At 43.4% G+C, this 21,317-nt stretch overlaps 1 pseudogene across 1 annotated transcript; it reads right to left on the reverse strand.

Annotated features, from left to right (window-relative positions):
• Window positions 1-791: 791 nt before the first annotated feature.
• On the reverse strand, window positions 792-4,194 carry LOC147882508 (pentatricopeptide repeat-containing protein At2g33680-like; annotated as a pseudogene). Its single transcript, XR_015543859.1, has 4 exons — window positions 4,178-4,194; window positions 4,012-4,091; window positions 3,677-3,886; window positions 792-3,461 (listed from the first exon to the last, which is right to left on the reverse strand). The product of XR_015543859.1 is annotated as a pentatricopeptide repeat-containing protein At2g33680-like (transcript).
• Window positions 4,195-21,317: the final 17,123 nt, after the last annotated feature.

A 21,317-nucleotide genomic window follows, 5' to 3' on the forward strand; every position in this document is an offset into this window, starting at 1 on the left:
AATAATTTGCACAAATCTTGAAATAACTAATATCCATGCACTCACAATTTTTTTTGGATTCCAATATCGTTTGTGTCCATGTTTTTTCCTTGAATAGACTATTCAAATCCACAATATCTTTTTTAACCTTGATCCTACACGAAGTCTATTTTTTGCCGCAACTAAAGCTTTTTCTATATAAATGTGCAAGCCTCTTGTCTTCAACTTCATAGTGTCATCGTACAATTTACTTATTGAAGAGGAGGTTTGTAACAAATATACAAAGAAATTACTATATAATACTGTTTACGGTGTCTCAAACTGGGAATAATCCACAGTATCCTCCAACCACCCAGCCATCCCTTGATACACATAACCCATGGACAAGGTTGCAGCCTTTTCAATATGGCATTTTTCAATGTATGAACAGCTCTCTGTTTGTGCAAGCCTTATTCTATGCTGTACACCCGATGTAGTGACTACTATACAAATGACCCCCAAGTCTTCAGTCGTCATCTCACGGCTATTCTCCCCCCTTTCTATGCTTATAACCCAAGGCCTCAGTCCTTGTCTCTCAGCTGTTCTCCTCCCCCTTCCGTCATCCACAATTGAACCAAGCGGTCAAGCATCTCACTCAGAGTCTGGCCCATCAAGAAGAAATGGAGCCATGTTCATACAGAATGCAATTCCAAGTTCTGATGCTCAAGACTAATATTTGTAGGATATATCAAGACTCTGTGTGTTTTTTATCCCATGCAGACAACTAGGAGATGTCAAGTCTCCTAAACCTTTTGCAAATCAATTCTTTCAGCAGTTATCTTGACCAGAACATACACCACAGCCTTAAAGCGATGTCTGTTGTGGCATGGTATGCATCCTTCACTATGTTGTGAGCTTCCATCTTTGATATTGCCATGATGTCAACATGGTGGTCACCACACTTCGACATGTCAGGCCTTCACCTGTACACAGCCCAACAGAATTTGAGACCAATTTTTCACTCTCCCCCCACCACGTCTTTTCACACTGGATCCAAAGCCCTCCACACATCCTTCCTCCCTTATTCCATACTTGCAGCTTCACTTCTATGACAAGATTTGTCCCTGGTTGGTCTGTCTCAAAAAAAGCTTGCAGGCTCCTTCAAGATATTTGCATGCTTTCTCAGCTCTTCTACACTCACTGCTTTCTCATGCATTCCAGAATGAGCATAGATATTGGACATAAGGACATATGCAGCAGCATTTCCATAATCCATTGCAACAGCATGGTCAAAGCATCGTCTTCCTAAGTCCGCATTCCCTTGTGTGCTGCAAAAGCTGAGCATAGAGGTCCATCCCACATTATTGAGCCCAAATGGAATTGTTTCAAGCAAGTCTTCTGCCTCATTCAAGAATCCAGCAAGGCCAAGAAGGTCCACTATACAGTTAAAGTGTTCCACTGTTGGTGCAATGCTATGTTCCTCTATCATCAACTTGAAGTGTAGGCAGCCTCTCTCGACCAAGCCCCCCCGACTGCAGGCCAAAAGAAGGCAAAGAAATGCCACATCGTCTGGTTTTACACCTGCTTGCTCCATATCATTGAAAGCTTGCAGGGCCAATGCACAATCATTATGCTGGGTATACGCTGTGATCAATGCACTCCACGTAATAACATTTGACTTGGGTAAACTACTAAAGACTGCATATGCATCCTTGAGACTCCCACATTTAGCATACATGTCAATAAGCGCACTGCCCAAAAATTCATCCGACTCTAACCCACTGTCAACAATGTGGGCATGAACTTCCTTTCCCTGCTCTAGTGCTGCCATGGTGGAACACGCTTTAACGATCCAAACAAATGTGAGTGAATTGGGCTCCATACTCGCCTGCATTTCTTGAAACAGTTTGAGAGCTCCCTGACCATCACTGTGCTGTACATATGCTGTAATCAGTGCAGTCCATGTCACAACATCTCGCTTGGGCAAACTGTCAAACACCGCATGTGCATCCTCTAGGCTCCCACATTTAGCATACATATCAATGAGGGAGCTGCCTATAAATATCTCTGAGTGACACCCACTTTCAGTGATGTACACATGGATATGCCTGCCTTGCTCTAAAGCTCCAATGCTTGAACAAACTTTCAAGACAGAGACGAACATAACAGGATCTGGTTGCACACCCTCTTTGTGCATTGCATGAAAAAGCTGGAGAGCCTCCTGACTGTGCCCATGCTGACCATACCCTGCGATCAACACACTCCAAGTTACAATATCTCGCCTAGGTAACGTATCAAAGACAAGGCACGCATCCTTAAGGCTCCCACACTTGGCATACATGTCTACTATGGTGTTCCCCACAGCTGCGTTGGACTCTAACCCGATTTGGATTGCAAGATTGTGAATCTGTCTGCCATGCTGTAAGCTATCTATGCAGGAACATGCTTTCAAAACACAAAGAAATGTAGCCCTGTTTGGTTCCACGCCCTGTATTTGCATTTGCTTAAAGACTTGAAGAGCCTCTTCACCATTACAGTGCTGAGCATGACCTGCAATCAACACATTCCAAGTGACAACATTTTGCCTGGGCAGCTTCTCAAATACAAGACATGCATCCTCGAGGCTTCCACACTTACTATACATATCAAGGAGCGTGCTGCCAAGAAACAAGTCCAGCTCACAACCACTTTTAACAATGTGGGCATGAATTTGCCTGCCCTCTTCCAATGCTGATGTATCAGAACAAGCTTTCAAGATTGAAATAAAAGTGACTACATTGGGCTCTAGGTTCTCTTGTTCCATTTTCTTAAAAAGTTGGAGAGCTTCCTGCCCTTGCCTGTGCTGTGCATACCCTGCAATGAGTGCACTCCATGCCACAATATTCCGCTTGGGAAACCTGTCAAACAATGTACGTGCATCCTCAAGGCTCCCACATTTGGCGTAGGTATCAATGAGAGTGCTGCAAACAAATACATCAGAATCCAGGCCACTCGTAATTATTTGTTGGTGAATCTGTTTGCCATAATCGAAGGCTGCTGAGCTTGCACATGCTTTAAGTACTGCAACATAGATGTGGCTATCTGGTTCCATGTTTGATTTTAGCATTTGATAATACAGCTTAATTGCTTGCTCATTTTGTCCAAGCTTGGACTGTGCTAAAATAATTGCACCCCATGAGAAAATATTCGGTTCAGAAAGTTTGTGAAATATGAGACTTGCTTCTGGCAAATTATCAGACATGGCAAACATGCGTATCAGATGAGTCCCTAGAAATGCGTCAATCTCAAGTCCAATTTCCACCATATGACAATATAATGTCCTTCCTGCTGATAGATCTTTCTCATCAATGCATCTTTGCAAAAGCTGAAAGATTTTATCTTTTCCTTCCGTCTCTGGGCGTTTCCCATCCAGAAGTCCATTATGAACCTGTTCCTTGCCCCAAAAATGGCTGAGAGCTTCAGTGGACAAAAAAGGGCCACTCGAGAACCCCTTCCCACCCACCCTGCATGAGGAAAACAATGGAAGGAATGCGATGGTGAGCACCAAAAAGGAAAAAAGAACAGACTCCCTGCAACAAGTTTTTTATTTACAAAAAACATCACTGATTTGCATCATTTCCCAACCACAACCAAATACTGTGCAGCACTATAAGAGGACTATGCACACCAATACCCAGTAACCTTGCATTTCAGATGCACCTATACAAAAGATGCAAACCTCTTGCTTAAAGGAACACCTTTGGCAGTTTGTACTTTTAGCTCCAGAATTCTTTGTAGAATCCTTAACGTGTACTGCTCTGTCTCCCCACTCTTCATGGAAAGTTCCTTTCTTTAATGTTGCTAGCTCCGCTTTAGGTCTCCACCCAAGATTAATCTCCCAGGGGCCCATTGCGGTACTACGAACCAAGTCCAGGTTTGCCAAACCTGTCTGTATGATCACGAGCGGTGACAACCATGACAATGGATTACACTATAACCAGGAAAGCTTGAATAGTCCATTGGCCACCAAGTAATTTTCCTAAACACAATCTCATATATAATGCTGGGACTCACCTTGCTGAGGTTACCGTCCCTCCCCCCGGACAGATCTATACATACGTTCCGCCCTAAGCTTTTCTTCTCCGTTGAATTTTCTGCAATTTTGAAGTAGAACAATCAGACTCTTCGGTAAGCAAGAAAACTGACAAAGAACCCTTAAAGTATCCCAAGCTTATGGTACCTTGTGAAACCAGAGCGGCCTCTACTTTACGCACCGGGAACAAGCTCGCTTCGTAACTGCGTATACAATTACTTTCACAGTTACCATGTGAGGTTATGGATCCATTCATCACTGAAAATTGAGGAAAGCCCAACCTTGCAACTTGGGTTGTTATTGGGGTAGATACCCATCTGGCCTAGGCTTGCTACAAAGCTCAGCTCAATCTCTATAGCTAACTTACTCAGCATTCTCATAGACAGTTGCTTGCAGCTCTAGCACCTTCCCCTAGTCTCATCTTACTCTATTAACCCCACATTTTCTGCTCTTCAATGCTGCGGCGTAAACTCCTACCTAAATGCATACAGGCACTTTTGTTTCTAGCTCTTGCTCTGTCTCACTGGCTCATCTGGCTCGTATATATTTACTCAAGCTCAGCCGTGATTTGTATTAGCATGTCTCGATCAACCTGTCTTGAAAGCCCTCTTTAAATTATTTGAACCAAGGCCAACGTTTACAGAAGCGCCGGTTCTCGAGTTAATGTGTGCATGAGCTGTTTGCAACTCTCGGGAGTGGTTGGCACATGAGTGCTTCGGATAGCAGTATCGGAATCATGGGCACATTTCACTCTGAAGTTCACCAGACTCTGAAGTTACCTACATCGGGCACATGAGAGGTTTCCGATTGCAATCCGTTAAGGTTGGACTTATCAGAATAAGGGGCACATGCAAGCTAAGTCTTCCTGAAGCTTGTTGGACTCTGCCCAAGTAATCTGACTGTTGCTTGATTCTCCATTAAGCCCTCTTGCCTGACCTTGCCAGACCTTACCTGACTATGCAGTCCGTTTGCACTAGTTAAGCACCTGATAGGCTTTTTTGTCGGAACCTTGCCTAAACCGCCCAAGGTGTTAAGGATTGAAATCCGATAAGCAAAAGAAGCAGGGTTCTTCACTTGTATTGGGTATCCGATAGGCAAAAGAAGTAGGGTTCTTCATGTTAGGATTGAAATCCGATGACCCTATCTGAGATAGAGGCACATGTTACGATTGAAATCCGATAGGCACAAGAAACAGGGTTCTTAATTTGTATTATATATCCCCTTCCCGTCAACCCTTGCCTGCCTGTGTAGTCTGTTTGCATACATTAGTTCGTAGAGGCTAACCCAAAAGAATAAAGAGTGCGACTTCTAATTTAGATCGAGTACTTGGGCTTAGAGGCCTCCCCGCGTCCAACAGTATTGCTCTCCCAATGCTACTAGCAGCAAACCTTCACGTCTCCGTGTGGGAGAAAGGCTTGCTAAGCAAGAATCTCTGGCAGTCAAATGCCAATCCAACCAAGTGATTTTGATGCATTTCTAGCCCAGCATTTCAATGCTGCACTAGAAGAGTAGGTCATTGTTGTTAGTCTTGCATTTAACTCTTTAATTTGAGCATGGCTTTGTGGTCTAAGGAGACAGACTCCAACTTGCTTGGGAGGTGGAAGCAGGTCAACATATTTTTTCCTCAGTAGTAGCCAGTGACTTGCACAATGACACCTCCATTGCTATGGTTGAGCTGTGAGCTCTAGCAACCCACCTACTAGGATTGTAACTCTAGCTTGAACGTGAGTAAGCCCTCTTATTTGTCCTTCTTTCCCACCTATGAAGAAGTTCAAGGCTAGATGGTCTAGGATCATGGAGTGGATATTTCATGTAGGGTAAGCGGGCCAGTACTATGGAGGGCTAACTTTTTAGGAATTATCCATGGCAAAAATTGCCTTCATGTATTCGAAATGTAGATTCTAAGCTATCTCGATCATTAGGTAGTAATAGGGAGCTAATTTTTATTTTAAACTTTCCAGGAGCATAGAATACTATGAGAGCCAATGTTTTAGTCACATGAGGGCCAATACTATGGCACTGTTCATCCCAAAAATGGTGAAACACGTCATCTTTTTTAATGAGGAGTACTAGATAAATAGATGTACAAAATTGGGTGCCATTTGCCTCCCTATTGGGGGGGCTGCGAACATTTCAAAGGCAACCGCCTCTTTACTAGCCCCTTTACCCTATGAGTTCATCAGGAAAGGCTTCTTTTTTTGCTCTTCTCATTGGAAAAGAGCCAATGCTTTGTGTCTTTCATGGGTGCTATTGTGCTTTTTGGTTGACTAATAAGATACTTTTGGATGGAACCCAAGAGAAATCCCAATAATTAAATGCCTTGAGTCATCTAGATGTTGAGGCTAAAGCAGCATGATAGTTTAAAGCATCATCAAACAAGAGTATAGCTCATTTTTGTGGATTGATGTGAGGATGGGTGAGTGTAGAATAGGGCACTTGAATGTCTATACAATAGCCTACAGGCACCAAAGGCCAGCCTTTTGGATGTGGCTCACTAAGTGCCTCCTAGATATTGACTCATGGATTGTTGGAGGAGACTCTTTCTTGAAAATGCCCTCTTTTGAGAGTAGCGCCAAGGATCAACTCATCTTTGTCATAAGTGGTGGGATCCATGGTGGTAGGAAAAGCTATCTAGACTCCTTCGCAACCTCCAGTACTCCTTGGAAACCTCTAATTGTCTTTGGGAACCTCTAGTACTCCTTGGAAACCTCCAGTACTCATTTGGCTACAAGCATCATGATGGCTTACTCAAACATCTTGATAGATTCTATGTTGGGGATTGGGTAATGTGCAGAGGAGGAGTGACAAGCATCTTAGCCAACATATAATCTTAACAAACTCTATGTTGGGGATTGGGTGATGCATAGGGGAGGAGTAATAGGAAATGATGTCAGGTCACTCGCCAACTATACTTTGCTTGGAGCAGCCCCATCATGAAAGGGGTGTGGATTCAAGATGCCTTTTTGCAACAGGAGGAGCTACAACTGACCATAGCAGAGACTTAGTAGCATTCTACTCTGCCTCCTTAGGATGGATGGGCCAACTAGGCAGCAACAAACAATTTAGAGGAGTAGTGAGAGAAGGTATTGTCACTATAGCACCCAAGCTTGCAATGGCTTGCAGATAGGTACAAGCATGTGCCTTGACCTTCAAGTCATGGAGATCAATAGAGCAAAGTTCTCCAACTACTCTTTTATGCCATAGTGGGTCCAACATGGTGATAGGATGACTAGGTAATTTTTCCAGACCTCTACCCCTTGGACCATGGGAACTTAGCTTCAACATCTTTGGGATAAGAGAAGTTAGTTTCATTCTGATCCATAGGAGATTCTGGCAATGACCACAACTTTCCATAGGAACTTGTTTCTTTTTAAGCAAAAAAATATTGTATTGTATTGATATAAAAAACATTATACAATTATGTTTTCCACCTCAAGAAGAGGAAAAACAACAAAATAGTAGTCAAGGTAGCCTATGTGCCAGATACATCTTTCTATGGAAAAAATGCCCAAGGTGGCTATTAAGAAAAAAACATCCTTCATTAGCCAATAAACAGTATAGCATCTCTACTCAGCACATTTGACCTTTTGAGAGAAATGAGTTCCTTCACATTGGTTCCTCTTTAACTTGAGTAGAAATAGGCACAAGAGAAGTAATAGGTACATGGGAAGTAGCAAGCACATTAGTAGCAGAGCAGGTACATTGGAAGCAGATAGTACACGAGTAGCATTAGGTACATGACTAGCATAAGGTACATCAGGAACAACAGGATGGAGTCCACTTTGGTACTTGTAGGCATGGGCATCAAGCTTTCCATTCAACTAGTCATGAGCCTCACTATAATTGTTTGTGGCCTTGTCGAGTCATTTTTGTTCTTATCCCACCAAGACAAGAAAACCATTTTAGATTTGTATCCACCTGGTTGGATTCAAAGCTATTCCTAGCTATTTATATGTTCCAAATAGCATGGGCTTTGATTAGAACCCCAATATCCTACTTGGCTTTTAAGGCATCTCCTAGAAAAATGGCTTTCCAATTTAGACACTCCCATGGTTGCAACCATCTGCATCAATTTCCATACTTTTTTTGCCTGAGAGCATGTAATAAATAGGTGAAAAACTATAGCTATTGAAGGATCTGTAATGTTCCAGTTCTCTTGCATAAAGCATCATTTTAATTGAAAAGGATTAATCCAAATAAAGGCATTGTGAGAGAGTCACCTAGCCAAAAAAAAATCCAATTTAACTTTCTAGCACCAAGTCAAGTGACAAACAAGTCTTTTACTTCCGCACTTAGTCTAGACTGCCTTGAGAAGGATAAGCCAAAGCAGGGTGGAATTTTTTTGGAATTTTCTTCTCAATTGAATTTATTATTTGCTATTTTCCACCTGAGCTTAAGGGTTCTAACAATATCCTCTATGTCACTATGTAGAGTTGGGATAGGAAGGAGACGAGAACACCCAACGCTCCTTTTGAGGTGAATTTTAATCATAATCGACCCTTGAACCTGGTTTGAAAGTTTGAACACCATGCTCAATTTCCGGAGAATACAAATAGCAGAGAGTCTTGGATAATTTTTCCATTTCCCAATCAAGTTACAAAATTTCTTTGATCACCCAAGTTTGTAAGTTGCTTGTTGGATGTCAATTACCCAAGTTTGTAAGCTGCTTGTTGGATGTCAACTACCCCAGTCCTCCCTCAATTTTTGGTCTTGTACAAAAAGACCATCTTCTCTTGGAGATATTATTGAGAGCCTTAAGAATCAAGCCATCTTCCCTCTGTTTCCAGTCAAAGAAGAAAGCCCATGAAGCCTTTTTGGTTCCCAATTTCCCTATTGGTTGTGGCATAGATATCACTTATGTTTGCTATAGGGTTTTGTATATTTTTGCTACAAGATTTCACTTGTTGAGACTCCTCTAGACTCTACAAGATGTATGGAACTTTATTGTATAAATTTTCTATTAATATAAACAATATTTTGCCCAAAAAGAAAACAACAGGTGAAATATATCATCTTTAACCCCTGGGCATTTCTTGTAAATTCCATCTACCCCTAGGCATTTCTTGCAATTGACATCTCCTTTCCCAATGGCAAACCCTCTAGCATTAGTCCAAACATCCATGTGAAGAATTAGCCAAATAAAAGTGGACATCTTTTCTGTAATGGACTTAGTCCATATTTTGCAAAATTTGGCTTTCCAACAACAAGCTTTGCTGTCCAAGAGTTTCAGTCTAGAATTAAGGATTTTGAAGACCTCCTCAATGGTAAATGAAGGTATGAGTATGGCGAAAAATGGGGGCTACCTACCTAGCTAAGCTTCCATCTTGTATGCAACAGAGGTGCCTCCTTTCCATTGGGTATCCCCATTCCATAGGTCCATCCTAGCCATGATAAGGTCTTGAAACTAATTTGATAATGCAAACTCCCTCCTAATCTCTGGCCAAGTTTTCCACCTCAAGTTCACTTTGCTCCACACTTGCCCCCAACTTTGGAGTCCTTTCTTGAATATAGATTGGTTTCAACAAAATCATTGTCACTGAGAGCTTTGTCTTTGAACATTTCCTAAACCCACATGGAGTCAAGGGCAATAAAAGCACCCTTGCCTGAGAAGACAATTTTATCTCCTCAAAGACTTTCATAGGGACTACCACAATGGACTGCCTTTGCACCTGCATGGCTTAGGTTGCACAAGGCTGAGAGGATAGGAACCTCATCCATTTAGGAGCTTTGATGGGACTAAATCAATCTAGATTTCTTAGCAGCAGGTGTGCACAATCACACTCAGGGTTGAGGATTTCTTTAATAATCCAGAAGGCTGAAAGTTTCTATATCTACCACCCCTAAGCCTCCTTCCTCCTTTGGTTTTATGCAGAAGGCCCATATTACTTTTGAACTCTAGTTTCTCCTCCCCACTGGAAGGATCTAAAAAGTGTAATAAACTTGTCTAGTCTAGTATTGGAAGGAGCCCATCTAGAATATGGCTATGGGATCTATGCAATAATTTAGGATCAGCCTTCTTCTTGCCAAACGCCTAGTATCCCCTCCATTTGTCTAGCTTTTTAACCTATTAAGAAACCAGTCCCACCTTTGTTTGATGGTGATGTCAAAGCTCATTGGTATGCCTAGAAGAGCCCTTGTGGATTCTGTGGCATTCCAAGTTATTTAACTCCCTGCTCTTTGCCCCTTAGGGTGGCATAACCTGTTTTGGAATGGTTTATGATGGACCCAGATTTAGCCATGCAAAAAGTGTCCACGTAGTTTATCACCCTCTAAACAATCTCTCGAATAATGTAGGAGTATGTTTTGCATCATTTGCAAATTGCTAACACCACAATTCCTTTTGAGAGGGTAGCTCTATTCCCTTGATTGTGCCTTCCTTCACCTAATTGTATAGGAGCTAGCCCTACACAAATTGCATCATTTGCAAATTACTAACACCACAATTCCTTTTGAGAGGGTAGCTCTATTCCCTTGATTGTGCCTTCCTTTACCTAATTGTATGGGAGCCGGCCCAGGGAATCAAGCTATAGCATAGAGAAGAGGGGATAAGGGGAAACCCTATCTTATAGACCTTTTGTGCTCATCTCACCATTCACACAAATCGTTGCAGTCGTAGCATTGGCAAGCTACAACTTGACATAAGAAACAAAAGAGGGGCTAGTCCCATGTTCTACAGAGATTGGATGAGAAAGTCCCACTCTAGCCTATTAAATCCTTTGTCAAAGTCCACTTTCAAAAAGCAGATGACTTGCTTTGTTCTCTTTGCATACCGAGTCACATCCCTCCTAGATATTGACAATTCCTTCCAAGAGGTGTCTACCCTTTATATATTCTTGGAGGAGACAATGTCCATCCTTTTCTATATTTAGAGAGAGAAAGACTTTGCAAAATCCTTGAAACCATGGATTAGCATAGTGAGGGCTCTCCAATTCTTGAGTTTCTCCTTGCATCCTTCTTTAGGAACAAGCGTGATAATTCCTCCATGAACATGAAGGGTAAGATACTCATTTGTTAAGCTTTCTTTCCACACCAACACAAGGAAGGGGCCTCCCAGATCCCAAAGGTCTTGTAAAATTAAATTGGGAGGCCATGTTCCCTTCATGTCTTGCCCTCAACATGCCCTCAGCTTGCCCTCAACCATAACATGTACTACCCCTTTAAGTTTATCAAGGGTAAATGGATTTTCCTTAAAGAAACCATCAAGTTATGGATTGTTATTTACCCAGCTTCTTGCCCTTTGCACTACCTCATTTGGGACAATAGATGTAGAGAGCAAGTCATGAAAATGCTACTAGATTATCTGCATGTTCTCCTTAGCACTAGAGGAGATTAGAGGCATGGGTAGTATCTCTCTTTTTTATCAAAAACTTTCCTCATTAGTTCTCTTCCTTCTAATAAGGTTGAAGGTTTCCTTTGAGCCTATCGATATTCCCTGCCAACTAGTATCTAAAATTATACCTTGGTCTCATTAAGCCTAATCTTAGGTCCCATCAAGCCTAATTAGCTCTTGACACCTGAGGTCCCTTCCTTCCTTTTGATAAGATCCTCCTGGGCTCCATTGTCTCCTTACCTATCCAGAATTTCCAAATTTATTGTTGTTTTGATTTTGGTCCATTATCTTGGCTCTAATTTAGCTCTCACTTTCCTAGAATTTTTGGGAAATCTCTAAGTGTTGTCAACTGCCATTTTCCTAGACTGAGCCCTTACCTTGGCTCTGTTTTTTCTAGCTATCTTCAGAATTTTTTGAGTGTCCTTAACATCTAAAGCCCAAGCATCTGAAGCAGAAATGCCTTTACCAAAAGCAGGGATGTTGGGCTTCACTTGGATAGCTAGTATGTTGTAGAGTTGTCCATTATTTTCTATAGGCAACTTTTCCAAGTAAACGAGGAGATCGCACAGATACGAGCCATGAGGGAGCTGTAGACACACATCGCTTCAATGGTCCCTCACATGTGATGATGAGGTAGAGACCCCCTTGGAGCTTTTGGAGGCCCTCAAGGCCATCTCAGCATATAGAAGTTCCCAAGGGAAGAAGGGCAATCCCTTCTCTTCTTCCATGCCTTTCATACCATATCTATGGAACCCAAATCATTGAAAGTTAAAGCTAGCCATGAACGTCACATAAAATGTCTTGTCACAGGAAGACTCATTAAAATCATGCATAATTCATAGCAAAAGAGAAGAGTGAAGACTAAGAAACTTGGCACATATGTAGCCATGGCATCATGTGTATCATAATGTCATGCATATCATAAATCAAAAGGATAAAGCTATCGAAAGTCAACCATGATGTCCTAAGCTAACCATGGTTGGATTGTACCTAACTTGGGTGAAATATAGCATAGTGTGGGCATCTTAGCTTGGGTTAGGACGTGCATCCAAGTAGGTGTCCATGAGAAGGTCTAGCTTTCATAACCCGAATGGCATGCATCTAATGGGAGGTCTATGGGTTACTTATAAGGCTTGGTGAATATAGCCACACTGGGCTTGCACTTTATAAGGTTTAGCAAGTATGGTTTCTTATTTGCTTCTCGGTTTTCATATAGTTCTTAAAGGTAATATCCACTAGATCTAGTGATAAACATTTGAAAATAAATATATCTAAATGGCAGTGACGTGTGATGTTATGTCTAGTCTAGACAAGACGTTCTCTAACATGTGTCCTTCCTTAGAAATTGGCAAGGCGTGGAGAATCATACAACATGTTAATTATTTGGCCATTGGGACAAGCTATGCCATTAGAAAGAGTCGTCTCCCCTATACATCAAAGTTGCACTCAACATTCATCATAGTTTCTTGTCTGACTATTGATGAGATTGGGAATTTGTATAATAATCATTTTCAGGATTACAGATAGCTTTACATCATAAAAGCTCTTATATGTACCTGTGTGTCATGTGATCATTTGTTGAGCACTTTGAGCACAAGAAAATAAAAGATGTATTTGTGATAGAGTTCAAGACTAGCTGCTTTGAAATCTAGATCTTTTTCGCATGTACCTATTTTCCTACCTGATGTGCTTCTTGCATGGTGGTTTTCATTGAAGATGTGGAAGTTGCATACCAGGTTTCCATCAAAGAAAACAGAGCTCTCCAGCTAGATGCACCCAGATTCGATAGTTTTTTTGCAAATAAAACTAAAAATGGCATGCATACAACTCACCGTAAGAACTGGATCAACTGTAAGATATTCAAGCTTCCTGCACTTTGCAAGGCTGCTCAACTTGTTCACAAAGTTGTTCAAATTACAATTTTGCATAGAGTTATTTCATTAAGACATTTGTATACATTACACTGGTAGAACTATATAGTACAATATATAGTACAATAGTGGCACTTTACATCTTTAAAACGTGCTCCTAAACCTTAAGATGTGCTCTAAAATTCTTACGAAAAGTCCCATATGCTAAGCTTGCTATTCTGTTGATATTCAACTACTATGTGATGCAACATGGCTTTAGGTAAGCATAACCACAAACATTGGCTCGAGAAAAGGAGAGTTTGTGTTATGGAGCCTAGTACATCTGCAATAATGAATTTTGTAGTATATGATCCTGCCGCCGCAATGATTTCAATGTGGAAAATAGTTAGCTTGGCTGACAGAGGGAAGACTCACAGTACCTCGTGCATGAATAGTATAGACTGTGCAGAATACTTCTGGCCACTACGGGCATATGCACCCTGATCACATACCCAAGCAACATAGTCTTCCTGCAACTAAGCTTTATTCAATAAGAAACCCCAGTTCAAGTTTCAAAACATGCAAATATAGAGCTCAAAACAACCCAATAGTGATTGGTACAAGAGAAAGTTCAATGATCATTCAAAACTTGGGGGAAATAGACAATGCAGCTATAAAGTGCATCTAAGAGCAAGATTATAGGGAGGATCGGGTCTTGATGGACCCTGTGTCATGTCTCATGTTTATATTTTTTTTCGTTCTTTTTTTTCTCTTTATGATATTTTCATCAAATGGCAGGATCCAAGTTTTCGTTTAAGATTGTAGTTATGTGCTCCATGACAAAAAAAGAAACTTTGAAATATAGAGAGCTACCAGTGACAATAAGCGGGTCTCTCAAGGTTAAGTAGAGGCTATCTGCTTTGAAGTAACCTTGCATTTTTCAACTGCATGGATGCAAAAATTGTCCTTAAATTTCTTTTTCGATAGAGCCTTAATTGATAGAGCCTCATAAGCAGAAGCCAGTGCTTTTGTGCATACATGCACTCTTGTTGGATTCTTTCAAACTCATTGTACTACTCAGCATTGGCTCTGTGTCATTTCCCACCTTCGGCTTTCTTTCGAGATCTCCTGCTATTATGTAACTTTGGAGGTTCGACTCTAGGCAACTCAACATCCATGAGGGCATGTAGAATGGCTAAATCATTGTAAAAGACATGGTCTCCAATTGAGGATTTTTTAGCCTCTGTCTCTAGGTCGCATGGTCCATCAGAGCCATCACTGTCAATGATAGTTGCTTCCGAATTACTATTCCATCCAAGGTTTTCCATAAACATTGAAGCTATATGATTGATTGAACTTTCATGCATGAGTTGAGATCCTACTTGCATGACTTTTGCATCAATTTGTGAATGTTGATGCTAAAGCCCTGCTAAAGTCATCACTGGCTCAATGAAGACAAAGTCAATGCCCATGCATATCAAGCACACTATTATTCATTAATTGTACGGCATGCCTTTTTTATTTATCAATTGTAAGGCATGCCTTGTTGATACATGCTCTTGGTATCATAGAGAGAATCTATAGGTGTGATGGAGAGAATTGTATGGGTGTGGGTTTGAATACAAGGTCTTTTCCATTTGTCAAAAGGATTGCTCGTAACTGGTGCCATGTTCAAATAGACCTTTGGAAAACAAAGCCATGCACCATGCATAGATTGAGAGATTAGCCCTTGTCAACCTCAAACAAGGACCAAGCAAGCAACACAATGCTCTTTCATTCAAGAGCCACCACCACCAATGCTTCTAGGTAGGATCTCACAAAGTTGCATTATTGCACTAATGTACCAATTATTGAACACGACATGGGAGTTTGCAAATGTTGTGTGAGGCTCACGAAATGCTGATGAAAATTCTTTGGTTCACCTATGGAAGCTCATCATTGTTTAATAGATGGACAAGATTTGAAAAAAAAGCAATAGTTCTTTTCTAGTTAGCTGGGTTCATTATATGTTGGTTTAATTGTGTATGGGCATAGGTTTTGTTAGACAATAGTACTACCTTGAAAGGGAAAGGTGATGCATACAATCACCTTTTAACAAAAATTCTAGAAGGCTCAAAATTGTCAAAACTACTAGAAAAACAACAAAACCTAAGAAAGTTTTTCTAAAAAGTTTTTCTTGATAAAATGTACGAGACTTCAATAGTAACTAGAGAAAGTTACAAGATCCCTTCAAGAAGACCACATTCATCTTCCCGTTGTACGTTCATCCTTATTGTCTTCTTCGCACGATCTTGATTAGAAGCACATATAGAATTAAATTTGTATTCGTTTCACAACATCACAACCTATACCACTTACTTCAATAGATAAGATGCTACCCAAACCTTTCAATAGATTGATAGCATCAACAATTATACCACTAGAAGACACAACATCCATCCCATAAATAGAAGCAACCATGCTCCCACTAGTGAAAATACAAAATAAATCAATTATAGCCACATCACCAATAGAAGAACCAACTCAACCACTAGAAACTCTTGAGCACCTTCTTCATTCGGTCATTAATTCAAAAAAAGAGTTTCATCATTCATATAAAATGCTGATAGCATTTCAAACTCTAGATCCCCACAGGCAGAGAATGTTCTCATTTTATGATTTCTTTATGGAAATTCAATTGTCTTCAGCTTGACGCATTTATATTTTCTAGTTATAGAAGATCCTTCACCCCAAGGCTTTCATTTCGTCACCCTTTTGTGCTCCTTTGTTTTGTTAATCATATTTTGGAGGCTCCTTGTATACCCCAAGCTTTTTGTCAACCATGTCCTTAGAGTTGTAAATACCATGTTGTTTTTATGGAATTTGTCTTTTGTGTCCTTTTGCTCCATAGGTAGATAGGTTAGTTTGACACACTTAATGATTAGCTCCATCAGTTTTGTCTGTTCTATCTTGAGGATTTTCCACATTTTGTAATATCTTTGCATCTTCCACATGCTCTATATCTATTGTTAATCAAGTACAATCTCTTTATTTTTTTTCTTACCTTGCTCATCCACATCTTGATGGCTCTTTATTTTCTTGTGTGTTGATTAGAATATTGAATGAGAATGGTACAGTGATTGCTATCATTGATGTGATAGCACCACCAATTTTCCTATTTTCGCCTTATCATTTTTGTTGTCTATCTAGATTAAGAAGGAAAGTTGGGAGAAGCAAGTAGCGATGAGCAAAGAGGGTATAGCCACATGGAACTACCAGTTGCAAAGCAGGTCCATTCCACTGTGCTGAGCTCACATTATTCTTTTTAGTGGTTATGCACCATGGGAGGTGATTCAAGTTGCAAAAACAAGGAATAGGAACAATTGAAGTAATTGCATGGTTTTAGGCTACAAAATGGGAGACTTTGGTGAGAACTCGAAACCCATTTGTTGCAACAAAGGGAAATCGAGCCCCAATGATCACCCTTATTTCTCCTCCTTTCACGATGTCAAGTGACCTTCTAATGTATAATAGTACATTTCCATGGGGAGTCGATTTCTACAATATAAGTTTGCAAAATGCAACAAAAGTGGGTGCTTGCAAAAATTTTGCCTTGTTTGTTGGGCTGCAGGCAATCGCTCTGAAGCCCCGGCCGCTCTGAAACCTCAGGCATCCGCTTTTTCTTTGTGATGCACAGAGAATTGGGGGTCTAGATGTATATTGCCCCGATTATCCGGTTTTATTGAGTGATTTCATGATATTCACAGATAAGGGGTTTGGTTTCGCCTTCCCATCCTTCATTCTTTCCGGTTCCCCTTCCCCCATCTTTTGTCTTTGAAGCAAGAGAAGCTCTTGCTAAAGTTAAGAAAATGGTGATAACGAGTTGACTTTTTACCCTCCATATAAAGAAGCTTGTATACATTAGGGACATGTCTAAATTATCTTTAAAATTTTTTACATGTGTTTCCTTCGAAAGATTTCATTAATTCTTCTCTGGCCATAGTCTTTCATGCAGGGCTTCATGAGGCTCATCTAGACATGCAGGAACATTAAGGGCTTTTCTAGATCCTATTTACCCGCATAGTTGTGGGCTCACGCAAATACTAGGAATTCTCATTTCCCTGATGTGGGAAGGTTCACAAAAAACCAAGGTTTAATGTCAGGTGAATGGAAAAACTTGAAAATTAACCTTCATATTTGAAAATAAAAAATCTCAAGGCATTTTAGTTATATTGTTGTTGAAAGCCTACAAAATTTCAATAAAACCTTGAAAATTTTCAATGCAAAATGATTAGTTGAACATGGGTAGCTAGCTCGGGTGGGCAAATGCCCAAATTGCTTGTGTGACATTTGGCATTCTAGGGGATTGAAATTGGTGTTCGAGGGGATTGAACATGAGCAACTAGCTCAGGTGCCCAAACTGCTTGAGCTGCCACTCAGATGATAAGAGCAACTCCCTGCGCCCTGTGCTAGTGCATGGGGAGTTGCCACCTCCTTGCTAAATGGGTAGTGCTAAAAGTGTGTCCTCATGTGTCTCGAAGTCGCTCCACTAGGAAGCTTTGAATAGGCTTCACCGGCTCCCACCGCCTTCATGTGAAAGAGTGCAGCATTCATGGAGCTTGATTTTTTTTTTTTTTTTTTGGGCAAAAAAACAGTGCTAATTATATTACTTCGAAAACAAGATACAAGAGGTCAGCATTGCAGCTGACGGGCTGCGTTCACAAATCGGACACAACCCAAAAGGTAACAAAAAGTAAAGTTCTCTCTCACAGAGGGATCAGGCGAGTGTGAATGAACAGCCAGAGAGGTGGTGAGTAGCGCCACTGAAGGCCCTGCGAAGCCTGCTCGAAGAAGAGGCCCTGTGTGTCCCAAACCCGGAGGAAACGTCTCCGCTTCTCCCGACCAGCCCGGGAGTCCCCCTGTATCTATTCCCATTGGCCTCTGAGGGTGTGTATAATCTCACTCTAGATGTCAGTCATGATCTGCGCAGTCGATAAGGAGGTGCCACCAAGGATCTGCGCGCAGTGCGAGGTCCAAATGTGCCATCCTGCGATGCTGCTAATAATCTCCCAGACTGGCTGCCTCTCCTGAGCTCCTGGGCTAGCCTCTGCCAAGTGCGGCGGGATGCTCTTGAGCAGCCCCCATGTCCCCTGTGTGATAAGGAATGTGGGGTCCTACTGACATGCCTCGAATAAGTGATGAAAACCAGGTGCGGTGCTGCACAAGCAGAACACGCCCCAAGTGATCAATCCTAGCTCCGGTGCTGCACGAGTAAGGATCCCGAAAGTCCACCTCCACACTTCCTGGGCGCGAGTGCAACTCCATAGGCAGTGTTTTGGTGACTCCTCGTCCTCATGACAGATCTGACAACGTCTGTCCTGGCCTATCTGCCGCAACCAGCTCCCCACTGGAAGACCTTTGTGGGCAAGAAGCCACAGGAAGTAGGGGATCTTCCGCGGCCGCCAGCTCTCCCACAAGGCCTTCCAGAAGGCCTACAAAAAGAACCTGGAGATACCTTGTGCATACCAACTGGGCCGCTGGGTGGGAGGGCGGCTCTGCATCCTCCCGAGAACTCGCCTGCCCAATGACATGCTGTAGGCAAAGAAAGAGGTCGGCCCCTGACCTGTCACAATCTCTGGCCATCTCCACTCTCCTGGGTCCCAATCAAGCTCTGACAAGGCCCGCCCCTCCCAGAGCCAGAGTCGCCAAAGCTGCAGCTGATCCTGCTCTATGCTAGGATCGGTCCGCCAAACCTTCCCCATGAGGCCTACGACCCGAACCCTCTGCCATGGGAGTAGGGGGTCGATGAGCACATCCTCTCTCCTGAGTCGGCCATCCCCCATAACCGCGAAGAAGGAAATAGAGGAGTCGTCCATCCGCCCTACGACCACCAGTGGGATGCCATGGGGGGTGAACTGTCCCAGCCAACGGTCATCACCAGGCATGAGGATCTGAAGCTCGGGTGGAACCAACCAATCAGCTGGAATCGCGCCGTCGATCTCCATACGTCTCGCCTGGTCTCCACGAGCACCTCTAGCTGCGTCTGCAAGATCAGCCGTCTCCAGATGTCTGTACGTGTCCCTCCAAACTCGAAGGGATCGGGCTGGCCCCCGCATCCAGCCATCCCATCTGATGTGTGATCTCTCTCCCAACTGAAGGCCCTCGGCATCTCTGACCTGATCATTCCAGATAAGCGGCTGGCGATCGATCTCCTCCTGACAACTAGGAGGGGACTGTATGAGACTGAGGCGAAGCCGCCTCTAAACCATGAGGAGGCTACGAATGAGTGGAGAGCGGGGCTGAGTGAGCGGGGCGGAAGTGAAGATCCACCTGAGGGACGGTAGCCACTCTCCACCTCGGCGCGGGACACAAGAACCGACCCCCTGCTGAAGTAACATCTTCCACGTTTGCCCCCCCGGGGTCAAACCGCGGATAACTAGCTTGCCCAACAGGGCCTGACTCTGAAGCTCTGGATCGATGACCCCCAGGCCACGCTCAGCCTGCGGAAGAATGACTGTCTGCCAAGCAACCCTGGCTCTGGTATCTCTGAGGCCATCCTCCCCGGACCATAGGAAGTTCCGAACCAACCTCCTAAGCTGTGCCACGCTGGATCTCGAGAAACACCAACAGGAAGCCACATACCAAGCCGTGGCTAGGAGGACCTAGTTGACTACCAGGGCACGACCTGCAAGGGAGAGCTTAGCAATGCTCCAGAAAGCCAGCTTCCGTCGAATGGAATCTAGCACCGGGAGAAACTGCTGAGCTGGCGTGATATCCAGGCCGACCTGAAAACCGAGATATCTAGCTGTCTGTCCCCGCGGGATCCACCTGAAACCCAAAAACCTCCCCCACTGAGAGCACGCCCCGGGGTTTGTGAGAAAACCAATTGATTTGTTCCAGTTGATTTTCGCACCGGTTGCCGAACAGAAGACCTCTAGGGCCATCCTCACCCTCTCCAATATCATCTCATCATCCTGGACATACAGTGCTGTGTCATCCGCGTACTCCGAGTCCAGGAGCTCCGTGTCCTCCCGGAGTGGAAGGCGAACACCCCTGATCCTAGTAGACCTCGCCCGAAGGTAGTATGTCATAGCCTCAGCGAAGAATAGAAACAGGTAAGGAGCAAGGGGGCAGCCCTGACGCACTGATCTCTCCAAACGAAAACGCTCACCCATCCTGCCGCCAATGATGACCCTGCTGGAAGCTGTCCTGTACAACGCTGAAATACCCTGAATCCATCCTGTTGGGAAACCTAGTCGCTCTAGAGTCCCCTCCAGAAAGGACCAGTCCACTCGATCGTAGGCCTTCTCAAAGTCGAGAAGTAGGATGGCTAGGTGTGACCCACTGTGCTGAGCCCACTCCACCGCCTCTGAGAAGGTGAAGACATTATCCAGGATACTGCGATCCTGGACAAAGCTTGTCTTAGTGTCATGAATGAGGTCTGGAAGTAGAGGCCGAACTCTGGCGCTGATCATCTTGGCAAGGATTTTGTAGGCAGTGGTGAGGAGGGTGATCGAGTGCCACTGACGGATCTCCTGTCGATCTCCTCCCTTCGGGATGAGGCAAATCAGTCCCGAGGAGAGGCTCTCTGGCATATAACCGCTGCTGAAAATCCTCTGAAGAGCTGCTAGGAGGGGCTGATGGATCTGATCCCAGAAGGAGGTGAAGAATGCTCAGGATAGCCCATCCTCGCCCGGGCATTTCTGCCCGTCGATGGCCATCAAGGCCTCCAACATCTCGTCCGTAGTGAACGGTGCCAACAACGTCGCCTACATGCTGGGCTGGACCAGGGATGGAATGTGCCTCCACACCTCCTCATGGGAGCGTCGAGTGCGAGGGGCAAGCGGCTCGTGCTGGAAAAGAGTCCTGTAGAAGTCGGTAGCCAACCCCAAGACCTCACCCGGATCAGTAACAATGTGCCCCTCCGCTGTCCTAAGACTCCGAAGCTGATCACCTGCTGCTGCTCTCTGGCCATGCGTCCTGAAGAACTCCCTGCACATCCGGTCGCCCTTCCGAGCCCAGAAAGAGAGAGAGGCATGATAGGAAAACTCTGAACGGCGCTGGAGGGTCTCCTCAAGAAGGGCTCTGGCTCGAAGGGCTTGGATCCGAAGCTCCTCCAAGCTCGGGG

This window comes from Dipteris shenzhenensis, chromosome 29 (assembly GCF_047967505.1).
Source record: "Dipteris shenzhenensis isolate YYH24624 ecotype China chromosome 29, Dip_SZ_1.0, whole genome shotgun sequence".
NCBI classification, from domain to species: Eukaryota; Viridiplantae; Streptophyta; class Polypodiopsida; order Gleicheniales; family Dipteridaceae; genus Dipteris; species Dipteris shenzhenensis.